Source organism: Lepisma saccharinum, chromosome 10, assembly GCF_977018435.1.
Source record: "Lepisma saccharinum chromosome 10, izLepSacc3.1, whole genome shotgun sequence".
Taxonomy (NCBI): domain Eukaryota; kingdom Metazoa; phylum Arthropoda; class Insecta; order Zygentoma; family Lepismatidae; genus Lepisma; species Lepisma saccharinum.
In genome coordinates, this window is record NC_139238.1 from 75,704,802 (window position 1) to 75,719,215 (window position 14,414).

Below are 14,414 nucleotides of genomic sequence, written 5' to 3' on the forward strand. Positions count from 1 at the left end.
TTGTGTTACACCTACGTGGTGGCAGAATAAATTTGTCACACATTGGAAATGAATATTGTTTGAATCTGCTGTACGAAATCCTGTTTATGTGTAAGCTCCGCTACAGGTTAAGTTTGCAGCAACTTTTCGCATATACAGACCGATACGTGCGCGCAGAATATAGTTTCGCTGCAATACTGCCGATTTTCTCACTGTCTTTGATATGAACAGCTCGGCGGTTGAGGCAAGACTCGCACGGAAGATGCTGAGCGCCGTTCCTGCTGTAAACTTGTCCTGTCACGGGGCTTAAATTAGTGTGAACTACCGAGAATGAAAAACTAAAGGAGGAAGGGATCAGAAAACTTTTGTGCCACGGAAGCTGGCATTTTTCTAATAGAGTGAGTTTCTGTGGGTAAGGACACACGCACTATACACCCCACTGTTTAGTACCCATCAATACAATAAAACAGTGATATGTAGAACCTGGAACTTTATGTCATTTAAAACTGTAAAATATGTATGTAATTATGTCATAAAAAAATTAAAATATGTGATAAAAATGCTGAAATATTCCCAGTAAAGCCAAATATATGCACAATAGTACTTTCGAATTTCTCACAACAGATTCCTTTACAAGAGGCATTATTATATTCTTTCGCACTAGTTCACGCCTGGCTCAAACGGCAAGTCATCTTGAAACTCCCGTACTCGATTGCCGACAGAGTAGGGCTGTAATGTACCTAATTTTATTTTCACTTTTGACTGATTGTTGTGAGAAGCGACAAAAATTAAATATATGAGGACAGTTGAAACTTGTTTACTTTTCGTGCCCGCACAACAATGAGAGAGAACAATTTTCCTCAATAATGTTTGCACGGCTATCAATTGTCGGTGGGATGAAAAAAAGAGGGGTATTATTATTCTGTACTTATGTTGCGCTAAAGGTACGAAGAATAAATTTTAAAATAGCCGATTGTATGCAAGATATTTACAAAATGATATAGAAATATGTCTTATTAAGAGATAATTGAAGAAATGTGTAAAAACGCGAAATTGGTAAAATATGTCAAAATATGCTTTATCAAGTTCCGTCTATTTCGGCGAATTTCATCAGATATGTGGGATATATGATCAGATGGGCTCGCTGAGGTGAGCCCAGTATTCGATCCAATGCTAAATTCAAAATATGTTATAACATAAAGTCCCGGACCCTGGTGATATGGAGTGAGTTTTTTTTTCTTTCTCTGACTGAACTTTCATCAAGGCTTCTATCCCCCTTAATCAGAGGGTCTGCGCACGTCTATGCTGTCCACAATGTGTTTACTTTACTTTGAAAAACACATACGCACATTGAGCATGATTCAGAAGCTCTGAAACACGACGTCAAAGGGAATGAAACAAGAAGAAACTATGACTGTTATTGTCCATTATGTAATTGGCCGCTATTTTCAACGGAGGTCAACTCCGAGTATCGGCGCGGACTGACGAGAGAGCGCAGGCACGTGACGTCACCGGACGTAGGAAATCCCAGCCGAACCTCAAGGATAGGTCTCGTAAAGCTGTGACCATGACGTTGTGGTTGGCGAAGGTGAAATTTTTCCTGCTTTCGTCCTCCTCTTCGTTGCAGGGCCGGCTGTAGGTGGGTACGGGGCCTAGGATGGGCGTCGGGAAGGGAAGGGGGTAGAACGGGTCCTTTTTAATTTGGCAACGTTCATTTTAAATTACAAAAAAGCAGAAAGCTTTTATTGTTAATAGCAGAAATAAACTTTAGTTAGTATTCGAACAGAATAGCCAAAATAAACACTGGATTGGATCAAAAAAAATAATGTAAAAATACAGAACCAAGTTATGTTTCCATATGTTACCATTCAATCTGTAGAATAAATTATTCCAAAGTTTTCAAAATTAAAAAAATTATACTTTTATGTGAAAGGTCACACAACAAACTTTATGAGCAGTGGCGGCGATTGGATGAGCGTGGGAGAGGGCAGTTGCCCAACCACTTTAGGCCCTGCATAAATGGTGAACCTTATATAGAAACAGAAGTAAACCTGCTTAGGCCCCCCCCACTTTGACACCTTGCCCCCTTGTTTAGGAAACCAATCGCCGCCACTGTTTATGAGTAAAATTTCCCCTTAACTTTTAAAGCCTTTGCTTGAACGAGGTGTGTAAAAGTTAGTAACAAATTAGAATAACTATAAATTTCACTACACTAATTGCATGAAATGTAAAACAAAACATCGAAAACTGGATATTCATTCATCTGGTGGATAGAGTATTTATGTAATAATAAATGCAGTAATAATAACAATAATAAATTTGGAATAAAATTCTGAAACATGCCTAGTTCTTAAAGAAAAAGAAAGTATATTTTAATTGAAGAATATGTGGCCATCTATTGTAATTAAACCATAAATATTATTTTTAACTTTTTTCCCAATAATATATTAAATGCTTAATTCCTACCCGAACATCGGCAGCCGTAAAAAACCAGTAGTTGAAGCATGAAAAAAGAAATGGAGTGTGCTTCTTGTTCTGTGGTTTTTGCTCCAATTGAAGTGTTGAATTCCTATCCATGTTCTGGCAACTATGATTTCTTTTCGACATTCTAGTTTAACGGTTTGTGACAGCGTTTTTTTCCCCCCGCATTGGCAGAATCAGTTCAACAAAGAGGCATTACGTAAAGGAACATCCGCTTCATATGTGGAACAGGTATTTCCTCTTGTAGGAATAAACACGGAACTAAAATGACTTCGATGTGACGTAGTCGTTTGGCTAAATAAGGACTTCCTGCGTGGGAAAATGAGAAACTGCATCGCACAGCGAGGCTTCATTTGCTGAGTCATATCTCGCTGCAACCGCGAAAGTGATGTGGTGGAACAGAGGACATTCCTCAGAATAGAGAGCCAGGCTCCTTTGTTTGAAATTAGTTTATAATAAAATCAAGGGCGTAAATTTAGCAAAATGCTCTTTTTTTATCGTCTGCGTGGATAGGGATAGAATATCTAGGCTTTATTTTTAGCTTTGAATGAATGTTGGTTATATATATTTACTTTCATTCTATTTTGGTTATTTTACATTGCGTTTCTCCAGTGGCGTAACCAGACCTTTCGGGGGCTCAAACGTGACGGAGATATTTCCAGGTGCTTCAGTGATCTTCTTTCTGTTTTTCCTTCTTTCCCTTTCTTCCTCTGATTCCCTTCCTCTTTCTTCATCTGTTTATTTGATCTTTTAATTCTCTCTCTCACTTTGAACCTGGTTCTCGTGCTTTTCCTTTCGTCATTTGTTTCTCCTTCTTTTCTTTCTTCAATTGCGCACCCCTTAATTTTCTTCCGTACCCCCTTTTCAAAGATCAAGTATATGCAAAGGTAAGCATTGTTGTTAGAAATTGTTTCTTCTTTATTCAGCTGGCCCGTTTGCGGTTTACGATAATTACCTACAGCTTACTGTGAGTTGTTTTATGTTTTCTTTTTTGAGCGTTGTTGATAAGTCTGATTTATTTCCTGCCTACTTCTGTTCTTCCTTTTCTTTTCAAATTGCAGTTGCTTTCAAGATATCAGGACGTGCTCGGGAAATTATAGTCCAACGTTTACTTCGTTAACGTCGAAGATCTGAAGAAAGCCGCCGCCACGAACGTAGGTGGGGATAAATAGCGGGCGAGTTGTTTTCGTCCAATCACACTCAACCTTCAGCCAATGGGCGCAGCTGTCATTCTGCTCGTCTACTCCACGTGGAGTCTCAGTCACGTGACTGCGGATACGCTGTTGCCGTACTTTGCAACTTCAATGTGGAGACCATGGGAAGGTGTTGGTGCGCGTAGGAACAAGGTGCGGTAGAGTAGATGTGGGCAACACTGTGCGTTCAATGTGATTGTTGCAGCTGGTGGGCGTGCTCCGTGGACTTCAAAGCCAGTCAGCCGGTCGTTAACGTAGCTAGCACGTCGACTATACTACGAAGCATGGGCTTGTTATGGTAGAAGGAAGAAGAATGAAGCAAGTCACTAGTCGACTTGTTTCGTTGGTATGTTTTCATAGAAGCTTACTATAAGTTAATTGGTATTCATGTAGTGGCTAAAGCATGCATGCACTTTTCATATTTTCTTTATTTTCAACATTGCACCACCTCAGCCAATGGCGCCCGAAGAGGCCAGCCTGGAAATAGATAATGTAATTCGAATAGTGAAATTGTAGCGATATTTTGTAACAAACAATATTATTTTCTGGGACTTACAGACCGTAAGTTACAGCAACTATTATTATTGTTATTTGAACTAGGGTTACATTTAAACTTAGTCTATTTTATACTGATTATCTAAAACAGCTTTTTGTCCTACGTGAATTAATATGTTAAGCAGTGGCGTCGACTGGGTTACAAAACTGGGGAGGCAAGGAAAGTTTACTTTCCATTGGTATGTAAGGTATAGTATAGTGCGAGAGCAGAAGTGTCAAAAAGTGGGGGGGCAACTACCCTTTTAATCGCCACCACTGATGTTAAGTATACAATTATGCAAATTTTATATAGATATACAGAATATGGAAATTACAAATGTATATTATTGAAAAAACATAAGTAGTAATAGCAGAAGTAATAATAATAGCAATAATAATAATAAAGTTTCTATGACTCTGCCCCTCCTGAGAAAAATTCCTGCGAGCACCCTTGACCTCAGCATTCATCTTCATTCTCTCTTTCTCTTCCTTTCTTCTTCTATTTTTCTTTCCTCTCACTTTTTCTTTCTCTGCCTTCCTCTGATTCTCTTCCTTTCTCTGTTTCTTTTCATGTTTTTGAATTTATCTTTCAGCCTCTGTTTTCTCTTTTTAATCCTTTCTTAATTTGTTTCTTTTCCTCATCATTTTATTCCTGTGATTCTCTTTATTTTCTCTACCTGTTTCGCCTTTCTCTTCTTGTCTCCGTTTCTCTTTCTTACTCCCATCTTCTTTTTCTTTTCTCACGTGTTTCTTCCTCTGTTTTTTGTCTTTCCCTCCGCCGCTTTCCTTCGCTTAGCTTCTGCCTCAATAGGCGAGCTTGCACTTCATTGGACGGTGTTTCCGCCTTGTCTGTCGCTGCTCCTCTCCAGTAGGCATCCCGTTTAAGACAGAGACATCTGTTGAGCTGTTGCTAAACTACTAGGAACTTGCGTACGATCATCCCTGATGCGATTTCAATACTCTTTGCATTCTCCTTACAGACCACAGCAACTATGTGGATACCTTCGTCATGTCTAGCTGCTTAACATGTGCCCACTTAAAGAGGTCAATGTTATGCTCTTCCCGCGCAGTTTTTCTTTTTCTTTTCTGGGAAAATCCTGATAAGAATCGCTCTTGCAGGCGGATTAGTTCCAGCCAGAGCCCACTAATCCTCTATCCACAGAAGCCTTATAGGGAAAGTGGTTCTTGCAACGATGACCATGCTGTACTCAATTCATGACGCATGGGGGGTGTATATATATGATCAAAGGAAACCGTGGGTTCTTTCGCTATGCAAGTAAGGTTGTGTTACTGATGACGTAACTCACGATTCCTGCACATCGTGAAGCAACAACGCATGTGGTCAGCACATTAATGATGCACAGTGCTTCTGTAAGCAGGCGGTACTGTTAATGATTATACATTTTTATTTACATTGTAATTGCAATTGTAAACACGGGCGCCAGCAACCTCGAGGCGTCCAAAAGTAACAACAAATTGTCAATTAGCACAGAAAACAATACTGATCGCCCTCCTTAACGTCTAATGTTAAGTGATCACCCCGCGAGACGTCTGAAATAGTAAAATTATTCAATGCTTTAAATCTGGAGACCTGGTTGGCCAGGGAATAGTCTCCTCAGCATACCGGGTGGCCACAATTAAAGTTGACCTCCTCAGAGCCCTCTGTAGCTCGTTTGAAGCAACAGATTACACTGAAACTTGGTGTAGAGGCTATTGAGACCATGGGGAAGCAAATGTTAATGAAAAAAATAGTTCAAATTTTCACCACCAGGTGAAAATATGGCACTGAAATCTGGTGCACAGTGAATAACATCTCAAGAAATGCTTACGCTTCCAAAGGGTCATCCAGGTTGACAGAGCGCTGAACCGACATGAACTCAAATTACTGGTTGTTGTTGCTTCAGCGCCACATTTCATCCTGGTGGTGAAAATTTGAACTATTTTTTTCGTCAGCATTCGCTTCTCCATTTCTTCATAGCCTCTACACCACGTTTCAGTGCAATCTCTTGCTTTGAACGGCTCTGAGTATGGGAAATTTAATTTTACAGTCATGGACACTTCTGAGTTGTAAAAGTAAAGGTAAAGTTCTCCCCTGTGCTTAGCACCACACCATGAAGGCGTATAATGGGTTTGTGGGGGTAGTAACTATTCCATTTACTTTCAACAAAATTGTCACAAATCATAAGTGTCCTTGACTGTACTAGGGAAACTCGAGCAATATGTGAACGAGCAGTATTGTTGAATAATGGGCATTATTATGTGAGATATGTATGACATCTTGTTATATTTTAAAATAAATGCTTTGGAATTCAATGCTGTAGCTATACCCACGTATTTTTCTCTCTTCTAGGCACTATACTTTGGAATTCGGCATGCGGCAACGAAAGCTGGTTCAAAGGTAAGTTTACTCACTACAATACTTGCTTGTATTTACACGAAGAATGCAAATGATTGATAGAAACAGATAATTTAAATTGTAGGAAAACGACTTTAGGGAATAAGGGTCTTCTGACGCGAAAGTTTGTATTGGTTTCGTACTACCACAATTTTCCTGGAAATACTCTAACACTCTCTCTCTCTCTCTTTCTCTCTCTTTCTCTCTCTCTTTCTCTCTCGCTTTTCTCTCTCTCTTTCTCTCTCGCTTTTCTCTCTCTCTTTCTCTCTCGCTTTTCTCTCTTTCCCTCTCTCTCTTTCTCTCTCTCTCTCCATCTTGAGAAGAGAGGAAGAGGAGAAGACGGAGGAAAGAGTATCATTTTCCCCTCTATCTCTCTCTCTCTGTCTCTCTCTTTCTCTCCCTCTCTTTCTCTCTCTCTCTCCATCTTGAGAAGAACGAAGAGAAGGAGACGGAGGAAAGAGTATCATTTTCCTCTTCTCTCTCTTTCTCTCTCTTCGCTTCCTCTCTCTTTCCCTTTCTCTCACCAAGTCCACAGTCTGACGTAGGCTTACTGTGATTTGAATTGTGTGCATAGGAGTAAAACAAATTGGTTGCGCTTATCTTAAATGAGGTTATTGCAGCTTGTTTAGCCTAGATTTGAATCCACCCCTCTTTTTTTTCAATATAGTGTTTATCAGCAGTAGAAAGTTTTATTTTATAACTAGCACATTGTAATAAATTTATATAGAACACAATTTTGAGGGGGAAAAAATTGTGTTCTATATAATATGGGAGAGTGAGAATAATTAATTTGGGGGGAAATTTTCGTGAGATCGTTTCTAATTATAATCTAATTTAATATAATTCATCTTATGTAATAATAAGAACCTCTCTTTATAACTTAAATTAAAGTTTTATTCTGGCTTAATTGTCCTTAATTAAATTTCACATCTGTATATACTAAAGAGAGGTAAAATATTACGTCGATTTCTGGTGGGTTGAGACGATTGCAGATTTAAGGTTTGGTGGTTCGCAGTAGCGCTCATACGGCACAAATATCCATGGGACATAGAGTATTCATAATATCCAGATCTAACGATATTATGGGGCCCATTGAACACACATTAGATGTTCAGTAGGAATGGACGATATATTTAAATTTGATATCGCGATATATCGTCAAGAAAATATCGCCCCAGACGATACGATACGATATTTTTTTCCGTATCGTGATATCGGCGATATATCGTCTCCACGATATATATCGCCAAATATCGTGACGATATATCGTCTAGTTCATATCGCCTGGACGATATTTTTTTCAATATGGCGATATATCGTCTGGACGTCAGTCCGTACCATTTCGACCAACCCTTGTCGCTCCACCATTTTTAAAAGTATTAAATTTTATCATTTATTTCTATATCCTTCAATCAAAATCGACATTGAAAATATTATTAAGGGTTGCCTTAGGATCTGGCGGCCATTTTCAAAAGGCGAGGGAGGTGATTTTAGTGTATTCAGACCTTTATGAAAATCGCTGAAACTTATGTCCTGTAATTCTAAATGCACTGATTCAAAATCCAAAATTCTGGCTTGCCTACACCAATGATTCTACCCTTACAAAAAATTAGGAAGTGCAATGAGTGCCTGCCATCTGCCCAGTTGCAGTGTCCTTGCAACACAGATTTGGAGTTTCACAAGCAAATTCAGCAGCATGTGGCCATTGAACAACCTGACCTTGCCTTACTTATCAACCGATCATTCGGTGCTTTAAAGGAACACATACACACCCTTTTGCAGCAGACGCTAGTAGAGCAAGCAAGACGAACATTGCACCTGTTATCAAACATGCTGACACGATTATTGCCTGTCGAACTCCTTGTTGCAAAAGCTGACAATCTGCGGGTCCCACAGCCTGTGTATTCGGGTCACGTCTTCTTCTTTACTTTCGAAGCGCATCAGAATGTGGCGTTTTCCCTTTCAGGTGATCGCGCCAGCACACTGAATCTATTTTTAGCATGCTGCAGTGGCGTATAGTTGAAGTCCTGATTCGAACGCCACTTTACTTCAAAGAAACATCCGTTTCTCTCTGATAATGCTGCAATGGCGTATGGTTTAAGTCCTGATTCGAATCCCACTTTACTTCAAAGAATGATCAGATTCCCTCTAACAACCACGTGGAGCCCAATACATCCCCTCCTCAAACCTTTCCCATCAATAGCGTCAATTTTAGGAACTGACAGTACTTGTCAAGTCCGCGTGGAGTAAATGAGATGTTGCCAATTCAGTTTCTGTAGAGATTTCATAAAGTGAGGTGCGATTGTGTTGTGTCCTTTTCTTTCTTCAATTTAGAAACCTGGGGAGTGCAAAGTCGTCGCAGTTCGTGTTTGATTTCTTAACGCTGCAGATAAAAATCACAACAGCGGGCAACGTCGTCTCCTTGTAAACAAGGGATCCCACGTTCGATACCCGGGGTAGGCACATAGTGGCTTGGGTCCCACTTTAAACTGTAGATCCAGTCCCGTTTATCCTGTCGGTGCACAAAATGGAAATGAAAACTTAATGATAACCTACTAAAATACATAATTCCGTCATGTGAGAATCATAACAACGTCCCTCCAGTTTATAAAATTTAAAGGGGAGAGGAAATAATGTATTCTCACGAATATGTCTGTCTCTTTAGAGTCAGTAAATTGGAGATAGGGGACTCCACATTAAAACTAAGAATTAGAAGAGAATATACACTGATCTGACTCCAAATAGAGGACTGGTGTACACAGGATTTCCTCGTGAGGGGCTGAAATTGTAAAGGTGGAGAGTATATAGCCGTTTCATAGGGACGCGGCATACAAAATCAGATATTTCGTATTTTTAGAACTTTCCACTCTCTAAAATAGCATTTCGAGGTTATTTTATGGGGGTTTGCATTTACTATTCTGTTTTTTTCAGTGTGTTTTTATTTTAAAATTGTTGATTTTCTCAAAATTTTGAAGGGGGCTGTAGTCCCATCAGCCACCTCTCTGCGTACGCCAGTGCTTCAGAGTGGATATGATAAACAAAACCGAAAGCCGTATTTTTACGTTCCTCTGGTTCTCATACGACGATTTTATGTGGCACATTGTTCCAAAAAGTGGAAAACTGAAAAATTGCCAGATTTAGTATGTTATACATCGTGGTTCCCGAAGTGTGCGCCCGGCGCCCCGAAATGTTCCAATATTTTCACTGAAATCATATGATTGTTCCAAATATGGGTAACGGTTCCGATTGTTTTGATTTTTTCTTCAAATTCTCCTAGCAGAAAGACTAATTACCGTACAATATTGGAAATCATTGTCACACGAAATTTCAACCTTCCTGTTTGGATTGGAAAAAAAAGTTATTATATTGACAAAGAACAACTTAAAAAATACCTTACGCAAGCATGCACGCTTCCCATGGACAAGGTATTCTCTGTTGACAAACGACAGTAAGTATCGTAGACTAGCGGGAATGACTGTAGAAGTAAATCGGGACCTTAGTACAGGGTGTTCCATTTACAATGCAACCCGAAGTTGGGGATAGAACAACTTTTGAACCGGAAGTGGTACACATATAGTCCTTATACCAAATTGAAGGCTTGTTCATGCATATATTTTTAAAGCGGGGAACAATGATTGGATTTCATTAGTGTCCACGCAGTGTTGCCAGATGTAACGGGAAGTGTAAATGAATTTTTTTACAAAGCATGAAAAATGGCACATAACACACACGTACGGACATGCCGTCGGTAATTTTCAGTTTGGTTAGGTGGATTATCTCGGCATCTATGACAGTGAAAAAAGAAATGTTCATTTCTACCGATAGCCAATCGGATGAGGCGTCTTTAAGGGGGAACTAAGAAAATCGTTGTTTTTAGAAATTACGACTGTGCATCGGCAACACTACTAGTGTTTCAGTGCCAAAAAAGTGTGATTCGAAACTGTATACATTATGCAATTACTGAAAACAATAATAAAGAAACTTGGAAATTTTCACGAAAATAGTGTTACTTACATGCACCTGGCAACCATGCTATGCATCAGGAAGAACACGACTGGCCTTTCCTCTGTTTCTTTCCAAGCGGGGGAAAATGTAATCTCATCGCATGGTTGCCAGGTTCCAATAATTGTTCCCCGGTTTAAAAATATATGCATGAACAAGGCTTAAATTTGGTATAAGGATTATATGTGTACCACTTCCGGTTCAAAAGTTGTACTATCCCCAACTCAGGGTTCCGTTGTAAATGGAACACCCGGTACAATACATTTAGGGACTTTATTTTAATACTAAGAAAACCAAACCTGACCTGCCTAACCTAACCACGAAAGCATATATTGAACCAAATCTTTAGTAAACGTTAAAACTCCGCAGCATGTGGTAACAGAAGTAAATCTAAATCAAACCATGTTAAAATTGCATTCGTAGCGTAACACAAAAGGAACTTGGGGCAAATATGTGCTTATTTAGTACTTTTTACATGTTTAGTACTTTTTTTTGTTTATTATTTTAACTTAAGGCAAGCAATCTAACCACGCTAATTGAACGTTGCAAGTGTTAAATAGGGCTACATTCTGACTTGGGCGCCGCGGGAAAATTTTGGAACTCTAAGGGCGCCGTGAAACGAAAAAGGTTGGGATTTGGGAACCTCTGTTATACACGATTATTATACTCTGGCAACAAAAAGTTGATCAAAGTTCTGCCTTTCGAAAAATTGAAATACGAAATTATGCTGAAAGTCCAGCATTGAATCAGGGAAAAATGCGCCCGGGAAAAATGCGCTCTCGCAATAAAAGTGGGAAAAATGCGCCCTGCCAAGAGTAACTACATTAGAAAGTGGGAAAAATGCGCCCAGCACACATGACCTTCACCAACTAATCCATTTCTAACGACCGCCATGTTAGGCAGATTTCAGTTGTATATTGGCATTTATCTTATTCGTATACTTTCAAGTTAAGAACTTCGATTGAACTATTTATACTTAATTGTTTTCATAATTCATGTATATATTTACGTTTTATCTTATATTATTCGCGTATTTTTGCAATATTTATTCAGAATTTATAGACTAATAATTATCCCAAATATATATATGCAACGATTTAATTGTTTTTCAAATCCAAAATGACTAGGATTATTTCTATCTTTCACCAAAATTTTGTTATTTAAGCACAAGTTAAATACATTTCTTCTTAATATCGATTTTTGTTCAACAGTGTACAAGATTGAAGTAATTTGTCTTCGTTATAAACTAAATCTCTATTTAATCACTTTTTTTATGTGCAAGGGCAAATATGATTTATTTGATACAATCAGTTTAGTTATTTCTATATAGTTTAACATTGTAATATTATAGCAAAGTATTTCTCCCTCGTTTTCAATAAAATATCGTTTTCCTATTGGCTGTTTAAGGAGTGGGGGGAACCACGCTTCGTGTTCTTGGCGATGTAAAAACTTCCACGTTGGCATTTTTAATTGTTGCTAACCTGAACTTTAGCTTACTATCGCTAATTAACATTGATGTGTTATTTTATGTTATGAGTTTGTATTGTAAGTTAGAACAATTTGTTATGCTGCTCCTCGCGCTTGAGGTAGCAGTTGAGGTCTTGCTATTAACTGTGAAGGCGGTGCGTGGACTCTCGTGTTAAATGAATTGCTTATCATTGCCTGCGAGCGTGCATGATCCAACAAATTATAACTTTTAACTTGTGCGAATCAGTATGTACGGGCGCGATTTGTGATTAAAGATTTTGGACATTTTAATTATAAAGTATTTTGAATTGTATTTACTATCACGTGTCGCAATTCGGTGGTTTCCTTCCTGGATGAAGGGTGGATCGTCTTAATCCTGAACCCTGGCTGAGAACTGGTGCTCTCAACTGACCAGCCGGAGCAAGGAGCAGTGTGTTGCCAATTCGGATCTCCATACCCTGGAGTTACGAATGGTGGCACGTTGCACATTGAAGGGTTTGAATTCCTTGTTCATTTGTTTGCTTCAATCGTACACCTGGTAAGCTTTCCAATGAATCAGTAGTCATTACCAACCCATCTCTGGCACAGGTAGATGAAGGAGACGAGCAGAGAATCCTCGTTTTTTGTTGCTCTTTTCTCTTTCCTGACAGTCTGTGTTAAGTATGAGGGGAAGCTGGGTAAAGGTTGTTATAATCAACATATTATCATATTGGTGAAGGTCGTGTGTGCTGGGCGCATTTTTCCCACTTTTCATTGTGGTTACTCTTGGGAGGGCGCATTTTTCCCACTTTCATTGCGAGAGCGCACTTTTCCCGGGCGCATTTTTCCCGACACCCCAGCATTAACAATCATCTTCGGATCATTTATTTTGCCCCACCCCTCTCCACACAGCGACTTTTTACTCCAAGCCATGTTACCGATTACGCCAACAACAGGTTAAATAGGACCAACTCAATACCTACATGTATTCGGGGCGGGCTAAAACGAAAGTGGGTTGAATCAGTTGCGAATGATCACAATAGTTCCATCAAATCCATTGTTGTAAAAAAACATGCCGACAGACAAAGCTGAAGGGAGCACAGGTGCAAACAAATGCTAATTCTTTCTGCATGTGAACAGTTATCTAGGGAAATTCGCACAGAGCCTACAAGCACGATAGATTTCATGATAGCCAGCTATTCACATTCGACCAATCCAATGTCGATCACCCATGCTTCCGGTCCCGAAGCCGGAACAGCTGACGAAACAACAAAGGACCGACGTACATGTGATTCCGCCCTGTGAAGTCCCACTTTGGACCTTTTTTAAATGGATTTTTGCATTCAGGGACGGCCCTAGGTGGGTGCGGGCTCGTACAATATAATATACGCGAGACCTATAACCAGGGGTAGAAAATAAAACTAAAATAATTCAGGCTCCACCTTTTTTCTGAGAAGCCAGCCCTCCTTTTTTTTTTTGGCAAATTCGGTCTAAGAAAGCCATTAATCCAACTAAGATAAAGCTACACATTTTGAACACAGAAGTGAAAGGGCGGTGGACAATTGCGATGACATTCTAAATCTTCTCTCAAATTGAAGGGTGACTTAACACCCCGTACAATACCTCTTACAAGAGAATTATGGGAAATATTGATATTTTCGAATTGAACATTGATTCCTCTCATACTTTTTCCAGGCTTGAGACTGGCAAGGTAGCTTTTAAACGTACTTGCATTACAACCATTTTTAGGTTAGGTGCACCTGTGGGCAGCCCCGTACCCAGGATATTTTTGAGGGGGGGCCAGCCCGAAACCTTGGTTATATGGTTATATGTACACACACACACACACACACACACACACACACACACACACACACACACACACACACACACACACACCCATACACACACACACACACACATACGTGCATATGCTACCTTGTGGGGACTCTGTTAGTGCACATACACTGTGGGGACCGGGGTAAAGCACAGTCGTAGTCTGATGTGTTTCTTGAAATTATGTGACAAATAACACAGTAAAACTATAAACTCCCGAAAATTAGAGGTAACCTACATTGTGAGCAAATTATACAAGAAAAACGTTTCCTATCCTTGTGGGGACACCAGTACCCACAAGGCCTGTGAAATCAGGTGGCCTCGGGTCCCCACAAGGTCCATTAGATTCATGAAAATTTGCACATACACTCCATACACACGATTGATTCTGTACAGACGCTGTGGGGACCGATGTGTAAATAAGTTTGAAAATGCTACCTTGTTGGTACTTCACAATGAAAGATAGAAAATACTTTTAGTCGGTGTGGATTTTTGCAGTTTTTGTCGGATATGATATTTTTCACAAACAAAATCGTAAATACTTGTCC